The sequence below is a fragment of the Heptranchias perlo genome, chromosome 1, assembly GCF_035084215.1.
Source record: "Heptranchias perlo isolate sHepPer1 chromosome 1, sHepPer1.hap1, whole genome shotgun sequence".
NCBI lineage: Eukaryota > Metazoa > Chordata > Chondrichthyes > Hexanchiformes > Hexanchidae > Heptranchias > Heptranchias perlo.
The window spans coordinates 56,629,727-56,644,280 of NC_090325.1; positions in this window are offsets into that span (position 1 = coordinate 56,629,727).

Here is a 14,554-nt window from a genome sequence, read left to right on the forward strand (position 1 = left end):
AAATGAATGGATAGTAATTATTGTGATGTGAATTAAATTTATCACCTTTATCACTTTGGTCTGCAGTGTGATTTAATAGCTGCTGTGTCTGCATTGTCAGTATGTCATTGATAGAGAGGTGTCTGAGTGGATTGAATGTCCTTTAATGCAGGATTAAGGGGGTGGTGAAGAATGTAACAAGGACTGTTACTGCAGAGGTGCTTTGTAGATATTGAGGGCAAGGGGATGAGCAAGTCACCGGAATCGTTGAGCAATTAATTTATCCCTCACATTTCTAGCTGCAAGGTGTTGCGGTGTTCCTCCTCCTTCTGCTGCTTCCTCACCTTTACTATTAAACTATTAAATGTTGGTGTTCAGAGAGATTTGGGTGTCCTCGTACAAGAAACACAAGAAGTTAGCATGCAGGTACAGCAAGCAATTAGGAAAGCAAATGGAATGTTGGCCTTTATTGCAAGGGGGTTGGAGTACAAGAGTAAGGAAGTCTTGCTACAATTGTACAGGGCTTTGGTGAGACCTCACCTGGAGTTCTGTGTACAGTTTTGGTCTCCTTATCTAAGGAAGGATATACTTGCCTTGGAGGCGATGCAGCGAGGGTTCGATAGATTAAATCCTGGGATGAGAGAGTTGTCCCATGAGGCGAGGTTGAGTAGAATGAGCCTATACTCTCTGGAACATAGAATAATGGGAGGTGATCTCATTGAAACATATAAGATTATGAGGGGGCCTGACAGGGTAGATGCTGAGAGGTTATTTCCCATGGCTGGAGAGTCTAGAACTAGGGGGCATAGTCGCAGGATAAGGGGCCAGCCATTTAAGACTGAGATGAGGAGGAATTTCTTCACTCAGAGGGTTGTGAATTGTTGGAATTCTCTACCCCAGAGGCTGTGGATACTGAGTCATTGAGTATATTCAAGGCTGAGATAGACAGATTTCTGGACTCTAAGGGAATCAAGGGATATGGGGATCAGGCAGATAAGTAGAGTTGAGGTCGAAGATCAGCCATGATCTGATCGAATGGCGGAGCAGGCTCGAGGGGCCGTATGGCCTACTCCTGCTCCTATTTCTTATGTCCTAATGTTCTTTCCCCTGGTCTTCCTCACCCGATGAGTACTGCTGCTGTTGCTATGTCTCCTCCAAATGCAGGCCATTCTGTAATGTGAGGTTGTGTCATATGCAGCACACCGGAACAAAGCAGGAGGCTCTTTGTGGGGCACATCGCATGGAGCCCCCCCCCGACCAATCGACATAACAACAACTTGCATTTATATAGCACCCTTAATGTCATAAAATGTTCCAAGGTGCTTCACAAGAGCATTATCAAACAAAATTTGACAGCGAGCCATGTGAGGAGGTATTAGGACAGGTGACCAAACGCTTGGTCAAAGAGGTAGATTTTAAGGAGCATCTTAAAGGAGGAGAGAAAGGTAGAGAGGTGGAGAGGTTCAGGGAGCGAACTCCAGAGCTTAGTGCCTAGGCAGCTGAAGGCATGGCTGCCAGTAGTGGATCAATTAAAATTGGATATGTGCAAGAGGCCAGAATTGGAGGAGTACAGAGATCTCAGCGGGTTGTAGGGATGGAAGAGGTTACAGAGGTAGGGCGGGGCAATGCCATGGAGGGATTTGAAAACAAGAATGAGAATTTTAAAATCAAGGCATTGCCGGACCAGGAGCCAATGTAAGTCAGCAAGCACAGGGGTGATGGGTGAATGGGACTTGATGCGAGTTAGGATATGGGCAGCAGAGTTTTGGATGAGCTCAAGTTTACAGAGGGTGCAAGGAGGGAGGCCGGCCAGGAAAGCACTGGAATAGTCAAGTCCAGAGGTAACAAAAGCATGGATGAGGGTTTCGGCAGCAGATGAGCTGAGGCAGGGGCACACCCAAAGCTTTGCTTGAGCATCCCAATGGTGTGCTCAATAATGATTGTGGTGGTCCCCTGGCCTTTATTATACATGTGTTGCTCAGGCGTTGTCAGATTCCAGAGTGGTGTCATGAGCAACACTTATAGGGGGGTTATCCTTTGTTCCCCAGCAACCAACATTCTAGGTTCTCGGGAAGGTGGAACACTGGGGGATGGTAAAGTGTAGCAGAATAAATGTCTTCCCAAACTATGAATGTAATGATGTGGAGATGCCGGTGATGGACTGGGGTTGACAATTGTAAACAATTTTACAACACCAAGTTATAGTCCAGCAATTTTATTTTAAATTCACAAGCTTTCGGAGGCTACCTCCTTCCTCAGGTGAACGATGTGGAAATGAAGTCCTCGAAATGAAGTCGCATTTATAATTCACAGAACAATGCTGGTGATAACAGACAGTTTTTTCAACTGCCCGTTGCCAAGGCAATCAGTGTGCAGACAGACAGGTGTTACCTGCCAGGTCTCAGAATATACAAATCACCAAAAAAAACAACAAACAAAAAAAAAACAGAGATAGAGAGGTAGAAACATAGAAAAGACAGCAACTGACCCGTTATATTAAAAACAGATAACATTTGTTCGCTGGTGGGGTAACGTGTAGCGTGACATGAACCCAAGATCCCGGTTGAGGCCGTCCTCATGGGTGCGGAACTTGGCTATCAAGTTCCGCACCCTTGATAGCCAAGTTCCGCACCCATGAGGACGGCCTCAACCGGGATCTTGGGTTCATGTCACGCTACACGTTACCCCACCAGCGAACAAATGTCATCTGTTTTTAATATAACGGGTCAGTTGCTGTCTTTTCTATGTTTCTACCTCTCTATCTCTGTTTTTTTTTTGTTTGTTGTTTTTTTTGGTGATTTGTATATTCTGAGACCTGGCAGGTAACACCTGTCTGTCTGCACACTGATTGCCTTGGCAACGGGCAGTTGAAAAAACTGTCTGTTATCACCAGCATTGTTCTGTGAATTATAAATGCGACTTCATTTCGAGGACTTCATTTCCACATCGTTCACCTGAGGAAGGAGGTAGCCTCCGAAAGCTTGTGAATTTAAAATAAAATTGCTGGACTATAACTTGGTGTTGTAAAATTGTTTACAATTATGAATGTAATGTACAACCATTTCAAGAATCCCATAAGTGTGGAATATGTGCACATAACTAATGTGCTACAGAATGTAGCCTCTCCGGCTGCAAGGTTTTCTGGTACTGTTCAATTGTTTTTCAGATTTTTCTCTTCCTATGAAATGTTAATATATCTCTTTGACAGCAACAGAATTTCTCTCAGCAAAAATATCAGGGTTATACAGTCAGAACAAAGCCTTTTCAGTTTCAAGCAATCTGACAGTACACACAGTTAGTTAATGCGAAACAACATGTATTTGACTTTGCTACCTGAATTCCCTGCCCCCTCCACCACATTGTTTTAAGTGCAGCCCAAAACTTGCAACTAAAGTGAGATAGGTCCCCTCTGTAATGGACAACATATCCAGACATCAAAAACCCAATTTTTCCTATTTTTAGTTTAGCTGCCATGCTGACTGTACGTGATTCCAGGCATCCTGTACTGTGCTAACAGCAGGGAACAGCAAAGTGCTTTTTACACAGCTTATTAACATTTTCGTATGTTTGTATGGCAGTCAAATGACAGTCTTGGATCTGCTATTTAGCAGAGGCATTAATCTATTTTAAAATTCATAAGTTAATGCCTGCATTAAAATAGCTGATGGGAATATCACATAAACGTGTTAAGGATTTGTAAGTAATATCAGCAATGGGTGTCCTTGTACACCAGTCATCACGGCAACTGAAACAAACTCCAGCAACATAAGGGCCTTTCATATTGGTCTTCCTTTAAGTCAGATTCCAGGAACCCAGCTGAAGACTAAATTATCTATCAAGTCATTGTTCTTCATAACTTCAGATTTTATAACCAATTACTTTTTTTATATCTCTAGAGTTCTACAACAACAAATTTGGTAGAATCAGAAGATGCAGCGCTGCATTTTCCTCTGTAGTTTTGCCCCAAAGCTGGACGGTGCAGCAGAGGAAAATCCAAGCCCAATATTCAAGAATATGGGGTTTCAGACGTATCTTCTCTGGATGATTTAAGATTGCATTTCACTATAACTGTAGCCTGATGCTGGACTCGGGGCCCAAATTGACACCAGAGCAAAGGGAGTGAGACTCCCTGGAGGTGGAAATTATACTCAATTCAAGCCTTAACGTCCAATTTATACAACTCGGGTTTAGCCTTGGTGCAAAGTTGAAACTGCTTTGCACTGATGCCAGACATGTAGTGTAAATGTACCCTTAATCAGCTCGAAGGGATTCGCAAAATTTCACATGTTCCCCCCCCCCGAAGATTTATTGGAGTTATTAAAAAATAACCCTGGTGTGACTGTGCTCTAAACAAGCCAGGGCCTCTCAAAATGGCTGCAGTCAGACACATGGCCAAAGGCCTGCGGCATTTGAAACTGGACACCTTTCCACAAGGGCAGACAGGGATTTTTTTGAACAATGCAGGGAGACAAGCAGTTGCATTCACGCCCTGAGGCAAGCCATCAGAAGTAATCCCACCTAAGGTGAACCATCAAGGAACATTCAGGAACAATGGAAAGCAGTTATGGAACTCATCAGTACAGATACCGGCCATTATGTAAATAGGCCAGAGATTGGGGTCCTTTGTCTTACGTTTTCGTGCTCAAATCGAACAATGGAGCAAGCTGATGAGGCACGAAAAAAAAAACTGATACCGGGAGGATATAACTGGGGCTTCCCAGAAGCTCTCCTCTCTCTTCTCTTCGCCTCTTGGCCCGGTGTCCTGTCTGCCTCCTAGCAACTAAGAAGGAAGGCCATCCAGTAAACCTCGCAACCACATGTCGACGGCAGCAGCAGGGCACAGGTGCCAGGCATTTTCATCTGTTTCACCGGTGAGCATTAATTTTCTGGCCGCTACAAGACAACCTAGCATAAGTGTAAGGGTGGGAGTTAAAGGGGTATTGCTAAAATTGTGATTTTAGAATTTTCCCTCGATGTGTCCGTTTCTTCCACCCCGTTAAGTGTAAGACTGTATTGTATCCATAGCGATTTCTTTTTATCTTAGGTATAATACTGTTTACCTTGTAGTTTTAGTTTTCTTATTAATAAACATTGGTTTTCCTTGTACCAATCCACTGGTCTGTCTGTCTGTCTTTGTTACCGCCCGATAAGTCCTCAGCTCAGAATCAGGAAGGGGAAAGCGATTCGCAACCGCACAGCGGGCAGGGCAGCTCAGGAAAAACATAACTGGCTGACCTATAATAAGCCCGAGAAACAGTAAAAAAACCCTTACAGAAATGGCGAGCCAGCCAGGAGCTGAGGCGAAAGTGTGTAACAAGGCAGACAGTGGTGCGGAGGAGGAATCCGCAATGGAGGAAAGGTTGTCTGCCTATGTGTGCGGCAAGGTAAATATCGCGAAAAAATGGGTGGGCGATATGTTAAAGGCCGAGCGTCCCATAGATGCAGCCATCCAGTGGACAGCAAGTAAACAGTATAAGAAAGGTATTGAGAAGGCGGTCTGGCTCTTGTGTTTTAAAAAGCAGGTCTTAGTACTAGACCGTGCTGTAGCAGCGCGAGCAGCCAAGATTAAGCAGTTGACCCGACAGCTACAGGAAAAGACAGCAGCGGAAGAGAAAGGGGTAGCGGCGCTCCAGGCAATTAGCCAAGAAAGGGCACAGATGGCAAGGGACCACCAGGCAAAGGTAGAGCGCCTGGAATACCAGATCGCTGAGCTCAAAAGTAGCGCTAGAGGTAGAATGGAACACCTGGAATACCAGGTCAGAGAGGCGAGAGGCAGTGAGGTTAGGTTAATGGATAAGATCCACAGCCTCACGCAAGAACTAAAAGAGCAGGAGGAGAAAGTAGGCGAGGTAAAGGCAGCATATAAGCTGGCCTGCGCCCAGAGGTTTGAAGACGCAGATCATGGCCTTAGCGAGGGCGAAGGGCATGGTATGCCTCATTAGCCCGAAGGCGGGCCAGTCGGATTTTACCGACAACCCAAACAGGGAAGCCCCACAGGCAGCTCCCAGAACGACAATGGTTAGGGAACCAGAGGCTTCACGGCCATCACCCATAGCCCCGAGTTTTCAGGAGGTCTTGCAGCAAGGGGGGGTGGAGGATGAAGCATTGGGGAGACCCAGCAAGCCCTGGTAGATAGACCAGGACCGGGACCAGTGTACCCCCTCCGACAACGGAGGTACAGCCCGCCCGCCGATGGCGAGGACCTAGGGGCCATCCAGAACCAGTTTGTAGTGCCGCATGGCACCCCACAGCTCAGGGCCATGGTTACCCATATCCCTAAGCTTACAGTGAAGGGAGACCCCTCTCTACACTTCCGTGAGATAGAGCAGGCAGCGTGCGTTAATGACTGCGATGAAGCAGAACAAGCAAAAATGCTGCTGTTTTCTCTGGGTGGTGACCTCCTCCAAACCTTATCAGATGAGTGCAAAAGGGGGCAGAAAGATTACGAGGAGTTAAGGGATGGGATATTGGAGGCCATGGGACTCAATGACGGGAGTCCGTTCGCCCGGGTGGAAAAAACAGTACAACTTCCCGGGGAGTCCCCACAGGCTTTCGCAGACAGGCTGTGGCCAGTCTACCGGAGCGCATGCCCGGGAATGCCAGGGCGGACACTCCTGAACAGAGATCAATTGGCCCATTGGCTCCGCTGTCTCATGACAAACTGCCTGCCCCAAATTCGAACTCGAGGTGCGGCCTGGTTTGACCCCCATAGCCCCCAGACCACCGAGGAAACGGCGATCCGCCAGCTCACGATAGCATTCAAAAATATCAGGGGTATCGAAACGCCCCAACCCAAGGGGAAAGTCCACGAGGTTAAATCAGGGGCCCAGCATAAAAGGGAATGGCACCAGGAAGGGAATCGTCCCGCCCAGGCTAAGTTAAATTGCTGTGGATGCGGGAAGGACGGCCACTGGCGCAAAGATTGTAAAAACCCCTGGAAGGATACCAAGGGAAAGAATCCCACCACCCCAGCCCAAAAGGCAGCGACGGGGGAGGCAGAGACAGGAATTGCCCCCGCTGCCATGGAGTCATTTTTTGAGGCCATGCGATCTTTTATGGCCAGCCAGGGAAAAATAGCAGCCACTACCGGTGTGGTAGCTCCCTCAGCCCCCCCGACGACGCCCCGAAATGACTAGAGCCCGCACAGCCTGTCTACTTGTGTGCTCTCAGGTATGATGGATGGAAGAGACCGCTCGTGCAGATGGAGGTAGAGAAGGTTAAAGGGACTTATCTGCTGGATACGGGGGCATCATGCACTGTGATCCACGCAGCTAATCCCACCACTTCACCTCTGTCTAGCAGAGTTCCATACGTTCTATCGGGGTTCACTGGCAAGGAACAGGCGGGAGCATTCTCCAAGCCGCTCTCAGTCCGCCTGGGCCCACTCCAAACCAAGTGGACGTGTCTCCTGGTGAGGTGGGAAGCGGAAGGAGGAAAGGGGATCCTAGGGGCCGACTTCATCGTGGGCTACGGGATCCTCATGGATCTCCGCGACCATTGCCTTTGGGGAGCCGACACGGGTGAGGAGAATGGCGTGGTAATTATCCCAGGAAAAGAAGGGAAGGGAACCCTGTGTACTGTGAAGCCGAAAGGAGGTTATGACCTCGGGCTCATGGTGGAGGGTGTCCCGGAGGAATTTAAAGCAGTCGTGCAGGCTCGCATGGCTGCGTTCGCCATGCACAAACACGACTGCGGGAGGGTCACCGGGTTTGAGGTCAGGGTAGACGGAGACCCCATGGCCCGGCCCCAGAAGCAGTATAACTTTCCTAGAGAAGCAGAGCCCGATATGGAGATGGCCATATCCTCGTTGGTGCAGCAGGGAGTGCTGAGGCCCATAGCCACTCATGTTAATTCTCCGCTTTGGCCGGTCAAGAAACCAGACAATTCATGGAGAGCCACGGTGGACTATCGGGTGCTCAACAGCAATATCCCCGCGTGTGCCCCCACAGTGGCAGCAGTTGCCGACCTCATCGGAAGCATTCCAGCATCCGCGACTACGTTCACGGTGCTGAATATTTCGAATGGGTTTTGGTCGATCCCCTTAAGGGGGGAAGACCAGTATAAGTTCGCTTTTACTTTTAAAAGGCAACAGTATACTTGGAACTTTTTGCCGCAAGGTTTTCGTAACAGCCCCAGCGTCTTTCACCAGTGCATGGCGAGTAGTTTAAAGGAATTTAGCCAGCCCACCCAATTGGTGCAGTATGTAGACGACCTGCTCTTGTTTACCGACTCAGTCGGGGAGCATGGCCCGCTACTGGCCGAATTGCTGGAGCTGCTGCAGAGTAAAGGGTTCAAGGTCAACCCGAAGAAGGAGCAGATCGGCCGCCGGGAAGTTAAATTCCTGGGCCTGACCGTCCGCGCAGGGGAACGAGCCATAGACAAGGCTAGGAGGGAAGCGGTCCAAGAGCTACCGGTCCCCAGTACTGTGAGGGGTGTGAGGTCGTCCTTAGGGCTAACGGGCTACTGCAGAGATTTTATTGAGGATTATGCGGCCACGGCAGCCCCTCTGCTCCAACTCCTACGCAAGGGAGTGGAGTGGTCTTGGGATGAGGGGTGCCAGGCAGCATTTGTCCAGCTCAAGAGGGACCTGCAGACCGCACCAGCCCTGGGAGCGATAGATGGAGGGAGAGAGTTCTTTCTGGAGGTAGCGGCCAGCGGGGATAATCTCAGTGCTGTGCTGCTCCAGGAACGGCACGGCAGGCTAAGACTCGTGGTCTACTCCTCCAGAGTACTCACTGACGTGGAAAAGAGCTACTCAATTTGCGAGCGGCACCTTTTGGCCATGTACTGGGCTGTGAAAAGATCCTCGATCTTCACAGGCACCTCTCCTATCACCCTCCTCTCACATCACACGCCCACCCAGATGCTTCTGGACGGGAGGATCAAAGATGGGACAGTCAGCAGTGCCCGCATTGCGCGCTGGACCCTCCTCCTTTCCCAGATGGATCTGAGGGTGAGGGGCCTTTGCGAGCCAAAGCTCGCGGTTAACATGGTATATCCTGGAACAGCCCATCAGTGTTCCATAGAAGGGATGTGGGAGGCGAACATTGGTCTACGGGCCGGGATACATCCCACAGGCCGCGAGATCTATGTAGACGGTTCCAGCATGGTATCCGCTGGTGAACGTCTCACGGGATGTGGAGTCTATGACCCATCGGCTAACATTGCCTTGGCGATCAAGCTCCCCAGCACCATGAGCGCCCAGCAGGCTGACCTGTCCGCGATGGTGTACGTGGTTACCCACCCCGAAATCTTCCCCACCCCATACATGATTTGCTCGGACAGTATGTTCACTTGCAACTCGTGCACGGAATACCTGGCAATCTGGTCCCGTCGCGGATATACCTCCGCCGACGGGAGGCCCTTAACAGTAAAACCCCTGCTGGAGAAAATCCTGGCAGCCGTGGGGGAGGAAGGTGAGGTCTTCATCCACAAAGTGAAGGCTCACTCCTCCACAGAACCCCGCAGCCAGGGCAACCAGCAAGCCGACACGCTGGCCAAGGAGGGTGCCCGCACCGGCATTCTCTGGGACACCTATGGGTCCGGGCCCGTGGCGGCAGTTAAAGGCAGGGGTGGGACCCAGAGGAGCTTAGGGGTAGCATTAGCCCCGGATCTTAAAACAGTCCAAGCCCAGGACCCTGTCCTGAAAACCGTCACAAGCGCAGTGAGCGAGGGTAGGAAGATAGAAGGCCCTTACGGCGCGGCAGCCCTCTCCATAAGAGAGGGCATGCTGTTCAAGGAAGGACAGTGGGTAGTATGCCAGCAACACCGGAGGGAGTTCCTTCAACTGGCCCATGAAGGGCCGGGAGCAGGACACCCCGGGCCTGAGGCCACCTGGCAGCGGGTGGAGCAGGCGGGATGGTGGCCAGGACTCCGGGAAGATGTCCGCGAGTTCTGTGCTAGCTGTCTTGTGTGCGCTGCAAATAACCCCGACCCCCACAGAAGGAAGGTGCCCATGGGACACGTTAGGAGGGTAGAGGGACCATGGCAGTCGATCCAGATCGACTACATCGGGCCCCTACCCACCACCCAAGGAGGCTACAAATACTGCCTCATCCTGGTGGATGTGTTTTCCAAGTGGGTCGAGGCCTTCCCCTGTAGAAAAGCCACAGCATTAGGGACTGCAAGGATCTTGGTACGGGAGGTGTTCTCACGGTGGGGGCTACCCCAGTTTGTGGAGTCCGACCAGGGAAGCCACTTCACCGGCCAGGTCATGCAGAATACACTCATGCTGCTCGGTATTCAGGGGAAGTGGCACGTAGCCCACAATCCACAGTCCTCAGGGATTGTGGAACGCATGAACCGCACCGTCAAAGAAAGGCTGAGGAAGGAGACAGCGGACTCACCCCGAAAATGGGCAGAGATCCTGCCTCTAGTCCTCATGGGGATCCGGGCCAGTCAGTCAAAGAGTACAGGGTATTCCCCGCACGAGCTCATGACCGGTAGGGTCATGAGAATCCCCACCCATGTCCCAGCCCCAGTTCTTACTGAAGGGCAGCTTCGGGAGGTAAACCGGGATAAATTCGCCCGAACACTCCTCGAGCGCCTGAAGCAGATTTACGAACAGGCAGCAGGTAGTATGGGGAAGCAGCATCGGAATAACCGATTGCTGCTCGAGCCTAACAAAAGTCATCATTGGGAGATAGGGGACCAGGTAATGGTGAGGAACTACGCCCGAGTGGGGAGTTTGGAGCCACTGTACATGGGACCCTATAGCATAGTAGATAAAGCCAGCCCCATGGTTTACGCTGTAAAATTGCCCCGGCGGACTAAATGGTTTCATATAAACCAATGTAAGCTGTTTAGATCGGAGGCGAAAAAGCAGGCAGCTGGGATCCAACCCGAGGTTAGAAATCCCCAGCTCCCAGCAGGTCCCAGCTCACAGGCAGAACACGCAGGCGCAGTCGCGTGCGTCAGGGGAGGAGACACCCAGGCCCCTGTCCAAACTACTCCCCCTCTCTTCTGGGTATCAGGTGGAGAGGAGGAGGAGCCCGAGGCAGGTAGCCCCACCCCCGACCCAGGTTTTGAACCTGGAGAGGAAGACTCTCAGCCACCAGCAGCAAACAGCAAGGGATTGCCTGTCCCCAGCTCAGACTTGGGAAGGGAGGAGCCACAGGGGAAAAGCCCCCAGCCAGCGAGGACTGCGACCCACAGCAAGGGTCCACTCGCCAGGGTAGCCCCACCAACAGCACTTCCTAGGAGGTCCCCTCGGACACCCCAGCCCAAGAAGACATGGTCGCCGGCTCCCCAGTTTAAAAGGGCTACCTCCCGCGTTAAAGTTAAGTCGAAAAACAAAGGTCCTCAGCCAGCAGTCGCGGACTGTGAGGGACCGGAAGTAAAGGTCAGTACAGCCACGCTGCAGGGAGCAGCCTGCAGCAGTCCTGACAGAATTTGAGCTGGCCGCTCGGAGACGGGCGGCGGATGTATATAACCTGAGCAGTTAAGTTTGTAGTTTTAAGTTAAGATGTATAGGTTTATTATAAGGTGTGGAACCGTAATGTAATTTTAAGATGGAACCGTTCCAGTGTTGTCTACGTGAACCGAGGTCCAGGGACCTGCTCACACTTCACCCGAGCCAGGAAGCCTATAGGGAGCCTGGCCAGATGTTCTTTATCTTTTACAGGGAATGTTCGGAGGCGTGATCCTGCTCGCCCTGTCTGGACTGAGCCTCGCGAGAAGGGGCGACACCAAGGACCACCACATCTTCGGATGCTCCGGAAAAACGGCGCCCCTAGCCCACGATGGGAGTGGCCTACGCGAGGCGGATGAAATCGCCTTGTACACTCACGAGGGGAGCTGGCCCGGATGGCTGGGGTCAAATTCGACCCAGTACTCGAGCCAGACCGGTTTTTCATATGGGGAGACCTCCCTCCAGTGCCCGAGGATACGAATTGTCACCCCAAGGATTTGCATCAGCGTGTCATGTAAAGGCAACGTTCCCCTGGATAGGTGGTGGTGGCTTAGAAAATTAAGTAAGGATATGGGGAACCCCAGGGTAGAGTGGGAGAGGTTAGGGAATAACACCCACAGGACCATCACAGGGACCCAGGGAGGGTTAAGTGTGTGTTGGGACAAATGGTGGGAACCGGATCAGGGGATCTATGTCTGTATGTGGGGTTCAGAGAAGGGCTGCCCCACAGGCATTGCCATCATTTTCCACAGCCAGTGGCAAGATGACGGGAGGGGGATGGACTGGGATCGCGCCTGGGCGCATGTGCGATCCCATACTCCCCAATCTCGATTAATGCCACTGAATTAGTAACCCGCCCCCGACAGCCCCTGCCCACGACTGCGACGTCACGTATGATAGTAGAGGGATGCCCCACCACCTCCAAGGGACCAGGGAACGGCTTGGTGCTAGTACCTACAGACCAGGTGCTGTATCAAGGGGTGCACTACGCGGTAGCCTCCGTGATTTTAAACCTCACCGAGGTACACCTACCCGCGTGGTGCCCCACAGAGACCGCGCAGTTGTATCAAGCCCTCTTAAAAGATATGTTCCGTAAATTTTATCAGTTTGATTTTTCAGACATTGACAGAACCAGTCTATACACCCACGAGCTTTTGGACGGGATTGGGAGACAAAGAAGGGGTGTTTTTAACGATGTCTTAACTGGTTTTAACACGGGGTCTTCTGTCATCAACAGCTTAGATGACATCGAGCTGCAGACCCAGATTAATGGTTTAAAAACGCAATTAAAGAAAATATTAATCGATGTGAATGAGGTGGTGGGTTCGGAACTGCACGAGGATCAGGCCATGACTCTCCACTTAAAGGAGATCATAGCGGAGCTGGAAAAGCATGCAGAGACGGTGAATGCGCTCATTAGGGAGGGTCGGAATGCGTCAGACTAGGCGGCGCAGAATGAAGCGTGCTGTATGGGGCCTGGTTGCTGGGCGAGGGCCGCAGCAATCTGGAGGATTTAAAGCAAGGTTTAGTCCCCTCCTGGATCAGCAACAAACACCTCGCAGCCCTCCACCCTTTTGAGAATACATTAAGTCCGTGCCAGCTCCGCCTAGCTTCTGAGGCCTACCCAGTCCCAGTGGACTGTGGGCGTTCCAACCACACCATCATAGGGATAGTTGTAAGGATGCCAGTCATGGGCGGGACGGGCCGACCCGCGCCGGTGTACAGGGTGGAGAACATTGGTGTCATTCAGGGGGGTGCACACCTTCGTTTCACAGCGGTCCCGCCCTACGTCATAAAGTGGGAGCATGCTAGGACGGGTACTGACCTCTCGGGGTGCCAGAGCCGGGGATCACACATAATCCTGTGTCCCCAGCACTTGAACGCCTATTCAAAACCGCAGTGCGGGTTCAGAGCTGCTGACGCGAAGCCTATAAACTGCACCATGGAAGCCATGGCACAAGGCCATGTTCCCCCACAGGTGGCGTATATAGAAGGTGGGACATATTGCGTCACCACAGCAGCGTCTCACTACCAGCACGGTCAGCACAGCTGGTGCGCGGTGAGTGACAGCAGTTTCTGCTTTAAACCCGAGGCAGAAGTTCAAGTGGCACAGTCACGAATTGTCCCCATCCCTGAACCATCCACTGTTCACCTCACTGTGAAAGAGAATTTCACTAACCTCCAAAAGTATGTTGCCCACTTCGGCTACCAGATTCCCCCTCTCCCAGAACACCTCGTTAAATTATTAAAAGCAGTAGTGGTTTCCCAAAAACACTTTTACACGCTGGAACAGAAGACTGTCCAGATAGGGGCCGATATTCTGAGTATTACGACCCCACCCTGGTGGGACATCTTTGAGAATATAGAGGTCCCCTCCTGGATTCGTCTGGCATCACACGTGCTAGTAATCTGTCAGCTCGGGATCGTCCTCTACCTGGTTTGCGTCCAGTGTAGGAATAGGGGTCTCGAGATAATAGTTCGAACACAAAGGGTATGGAAGGACCAGTATGCTCGGGTAGACGAAACACCCGCGTGAGTTCAGGGACGCATCACTTGCGAGTGATGGCAGCCTGTTTCATTATTTTAATAAAGATGGTCCCTTCTGTTTGTTGTTTTCAATAAAGTAAGTTTTCGTTTTGATGTTGTTTTGAATAAAGATTGTTCATTGTTGTGTTGTATAGTATGCGAAATACTGTTTCATCCCAAGTGGTGCAGGGGTATTTGGACCCTTCCGTGCTGGGATTGTTGTAATTCAACCTTGTTTTCTATCTGAATGCCTGCCATACACTGGGGTTCTCTCCAAGTAAGGGAATGTATGTGTCAAGGGATTAGGGATAGGTAAATAAAGGGGAGGGTTGTTTGCGACGGTCAGAAATTTTGCTCACCTTGCAAGTTTAAGTATCCACAGGGGGGAGTGAAGGGATTCGCAAAATTTCACATGTTCCCCCACCCCGAAGATTTATTGGAGTTATTAAAAAATAACTCTGGTGTGACTGTGTTCTAAACAAGCCAGGGCCTCTCAAAATGACTGCAGTCAGACACATGGCCAAAGGCCTGCTGCATTTGAAACTGGACACCTTTCCACAAGGGCAGACAGGGATTTTTTTGAACAATGCAGGGAGACAAGCAGTTGCATTCACGCCCTGAGGCAAGCCATCAGAAGTA